The sequence below is a fragment of the Haliotis cracherodii genome, unplaced genomic scaffold, assembly GCF_022045235.1.
Source record: "Haliotis cracherodii isolate W230 unplaced genomic scaffold, xgHalCrac1.p SCAF_3, whole genome shotgun sequence".
Lineage (NCBI taxonomy): Eukaryota > Metazoa > Mollusca > Gastropoda > Lepetellida > Haliotidae > Haliotis > Haliotis cracherodii.
Window position 1 is genome coordinate 17,837,214 of NW_027266286.1, and position 4,874 is coordinate 17,842,087.

The following is a 4,874-nucleotide window of genomic DNA, read 5'->3' on the forward strand; positions in this document are numbered from 1 at the left end:
CTTGAAGATGCTGTCGCACACTCTGACGATCCTGACGTCGGGTGGTGACTCTTGGTCTTCCACTACGTGGTCGGTCGTCTGTAGTTATGGTGGTCTGTTTGTCCAGCTTGAAATCGTCCAGCGGCTTGGTGTCGCTGATTTCTTGTCAATCTTGGCATGTGGTAGCAATTCAATAACGAATGAATGTTATCCGATCTGGGTGGATTTATATAGGACAAGACATGGGGGAACGCAAATGCATTTCAATTTGCACGGGACTCACCTGCATTGGGTTACCATGGCCGTTGCCGTGATGCGTTTGGGCGATCGGTTTTATTGTCATCTGCTTTGTTATTTTATCATCAAATTTCATTTTTTCTGACAAGGTAATGTTAAATTTTAGAAACTTTGACAAAAATTACCCTGGTATTCAAATGACAACTTTTCATGCAATGTTACATGGGGTGACGTTTCTTTTGCGGTTCAGTATATAAATTAGTCCTCAGCTTCCCACATTCACTTGATTGTGCAAGTGTAATTTGACTAATGTTGCGCCGTGTTTAGCCCTCTGGATGCCGAGTTTTTTTTCTGACGCACATTTTCCTAAGATCGGAAAAGTGAGAATTGCGCTCACGGAGCACTGGATCTACCTCTGACTATAAAATTACGCAGAGGTGGAGGATATAAAATTTCCTATTGGATGGTGTACATTTAACTGCAAATTTTAAACCGGTTTTGAAAAAAGACACTGAATTTCTGACTATTTCGGTTTGTTTCAATGAAAATTATAACAACAAATAACGGTACATAGCTCGTCAGAATGTTTCTGATTACTTACATCTCACATTTATGTATATACGATCCCTGAATCAACGAAAGTCCCCTCGTAAAATCCCGCGTACTGTTGACAGTGAACGCGCCATTTTGTAAAAGTCGGTCACCGGTAGTGATGTCATACGTCAACATTGTTGAACATATTAGGTAATTTCTTTGAGGTGAAGGTCGTTGAATGAGAGTGCACACGATCATTGTACCATGCTGTTTACAGTTTCAGTTATGATGTAGATTTTGCATATCTTTTATACATTTTTTCACACAAATAATTTCACTTTGGATATTTGTCAATGTTCAAAATAATATCATTCGTAAACATAGGCCACAACATGTATGAACGAACCTTTGATAATCTCCTGTTTGTTTGAACATTGTTTACAAAAGAATTGATAAATTTATAGTGTCAAATACGATATTTCTTTCCTTTGGACAAGTGTTACAAGATGAAGTGTAAATGTAACTGCAGCATGTACGTTTTTCTTCGGATGTGTAATAGTCAATATCATAAGTTCATATAACCAATGTCCATGAACAGCCGTTTCATTTTATTTTATAACTAAAACTGAATATATTACTTTAACAAAATGGATAATTTTTTCCGTTAAAATATATGCACACATTTCTGAAAGATTTGTCTTGGAATTGTTTTTTTTTATGTCGTTTGATGCAAAAAACAGTGAGATCTAACGATTCGCCAGGTGCGCTTTAGTCACAAACAATTTACGAATTATTCCTCTCGTTTTGCATTATATAATCAATGGGTTCATTCTTTTTTCAATATTCTGATCACAGGATATTAAACTGTTTACTTTATTTCTCCAGGAATTCTAAATGTATAAAAATAAAACCCATGCCATATGTACCCGGTTGGTTCAACCTTATACGATTATCCAACATATGCTTCCAAATCAACAAGCAGCACACGCACGCGTCAAAAACAACACCACTACCACCAACCGCAACAACAATGTTAACACGGGCAGCGCAACTACCCGTACCACCCCAAAGTTTTACAGGGGTTTTAACAAATTCGGATGTATAAGGTCTTTCTGCCGATATGCACAGAAATGCATCACATGTGACAGCAATGCACACGGCGCACACAGATGCTTAACTCAAACAGGGGGCGTTACAGCCCCCCGTACTGAAACAAAACCCAACGCAAACAATACCAACTAAAGGCCTAGCACCAACACCCATTAGTATGCGTGTATTGTCACATTGGCTCAGTATTTACACTCCTTTCTACGCAGCAGATGCTATGTTTTTATCGGAAGGTTTTTCTCAAGGGTCCACCGGGTCATAGAATGGCTTACAATTTAAAATCCGCCCAACAACTTCCAAACATGGTGGCAACAATGTTACAAAAAGAAATTGATCTAGGTAGAATTGCAGGTCCATTAACAGCACCACCATTTCACGATATGATAGTTTCTCCAATTGGTCTCGTTCGGAAGAAGTCAAATAAAAATAATCAACAAGTTCAGCAAACGTTCAGACTTATTCATCATCTGTCGTACCCTGTGCCGTCTGTAAACAACTACATATCACACGAGGTGTCAACAGTCAAGTACAGTAGCTTTGACCAGGTGCTATCCACGATACAAGGAATAGGCAAGGGTGCATACATGGCAAAATTTGATATTAAGTCTGCATATCGCCTCATACCTATACGACCAGATGACCTTAAATTTCTGGGCATACAATTTAAACATAATTTCTACTTTGACAAATGTCTTCCTTTTGGCTGTTTCATATCATGTGCAACATTTGAAAAAATGAGCACATTTTTGCAGAGGGTACTCAGGAAATATACCAAAAATGATAACATACAACATTATTTGGATGATTTTGCATTGGCAGCACTAGCCTCTGATAAGTGTCCACAAACTCTCGAGTCCTCCCTGGAGTTATTACAAAACATGGACGTAACGCTAAGGGCATAACGGTGTAACCTACAACAAACATGACCTTCCTGGGTATCAAAATCGACACAGTCAAAGCGCAAATTAACATACCGATGGACATGGTTGTGTCGCTTACTCAGGAAATAGATGCCCTTTTATCACCTTCTAAGAAGATAACAACATTACACCACTTGCAGTCCTTGGTGGGAAAACTTAACTTTGTATGTAGAGCAATTCCGATTGGTCGTGCCTTTTTAAGACGCCTCATTGACGCACAGCGCGGAGGGTCAAAACCTCACCACAGAATAAGGATAATACAAGGCATTCGCGAGGACCTCAATTTATGGCGGCACTTTCTTCAAAACAACAATGGCACTTCTGCACTTATAGATTCCGAGTAGATCAACTCATCAATACACATTTGTTTACCGACGCGTCACGTAACCATGGATTCGGAGCCTTTTTCATGGGTAGATGGGCGAATGGCAGATGGCCTAACGAGTGGGTGCAGAAGGGATGGACTAAGGACATCACTATGCTGGAGCTTTTTCCAATTGTATTGGCAGTAAGAATGTGGGGCAGACATCTACGAAACAAGTCAGTGGTGTTTGTTTGTGACAACCAAGCAGTGGTAGCAATTATCAATAAACAAACAGCAAAACCACCCCGAGTTATGTCGTTGCTTAGGCGCCTGATACTCCTCTTTTTACAACATAATATCTTGTTCAAAGCATCGTATATTCCTACGCATGCAAACGTTATAGCTGATGCACTTTCGAGATTTTAGTGGTCCAGGTTCAAGGAAGCAGCGCCTCGGCCAGACGAGATACCAGCACACATACTACAGGACATATGGCAGATCTGACGACAGAGGTGCAACGCAAGGCAGTGGATGCACTTGTTGTCCGCCATCCGAGCCGAAGTTTCTGGTTATCCACCTTGGAACAAAGGATGGATGTACCAAGGGGACAAAGGAATTTTATTTTATGACAACATATATCTGGACATAACATACGTTCAACTTAAACTCCCGAATACCAAATTGGTATGGTCAGACAAACCTGGCGAGGGGGCCAGCCATGAGGGGCCAGCCATGTTAAAAGAATTGAACTGAAAAGAAAATCGCTTAATAGGCTGATTGCGGGAGTGATCAGGGAAGAGGGGGTCTAAGATGTACCCGGCAGAGCTCCAGATAAGCTGCGTAACTGCGTAAAATACGCATCAGAAATGCAGAAATACGCAGTAAAATAATATCCAAGCGTATCAAATACGCAACGAACATTACAGATACGCTACAAAAATAAAGCTTGTGCGTATCATCAAAATGTTGTGAAATAACCCTGCGTATTCGATTGGCAAATCAGCAACTTATTTTGAAATTATAACCGGGCATTCCGTCAACCTTGCCAAACTCCAGGATGATCATTTGCCATCCCACTTTCTTGTGGAAGTATCGTGGTATTTTTAGTCCTATAAAGCTCTCGAACCAACACAACACCAGTTTGCAGGGACTAGATGAATAGTGGTTTTAAATATTTAACTTAAATACCCACATGTGTAAAAACTAGTGGGTAACAGAAATGTGAATACCCAGATAGAATTACTGATACCCAGTGATTTTAAAATGCATGGGTAAAATACCCACGACACCAAAAGCATATCTGGAGCTCTGTACCCGCCCTCAGATCAAGCATGACGCTCCATTTTATACTCCTCGGGGAGTCCATTTAAACCGGCCCATTTTAAAACAAATGTATGCAGGACATTGTTTAGTTATGAGTAAAGGTACAGTTCGGATAAGTACGTAACTTCACTTTGGGGGAGGCACATAATTTTTCTTTTCCTTACCAGTCCCTTATTCACTCCTCAACTGCCTTCCACATCATAATTTACTCCAAATATAATATAATGTGTGGATGTCAGCGGTGTGCAAAATGTATATATACATGTATTTATACATTTTGCACAGCGCTGTTTGGCATGGTGGAGTCGAGAGCTTCGGTTTAACACCATGCTAGTGTGTGTACGATCCTCTGACTGACTGCTAACTACAGCGGGAGCCCAAATTCTTCTGCCCGGTGTTTCCGCGGGGGAGTGACAGTATCTTTGTTGTGGGTCCTGTCTGCCAAGCACGTTGGAGCGACAAATTGACCC

The 4,874-nt window shown here is 40.6% G+C and overlaps 1 pseudogene; it reads left to right on the top strand.

Moving 5' to 3' along the window:
- Nucleotides 1-2,779: 2,779 nt before the first annotated feature.
- Nucleotides 2,780-3,585, top strand: LOC139475258 (uncharacterized; annotated as a pseudogene).
- The last annotated feature ends 1,289 nt before the right edge of the window (nucleotides 3,586-4,874 follow it).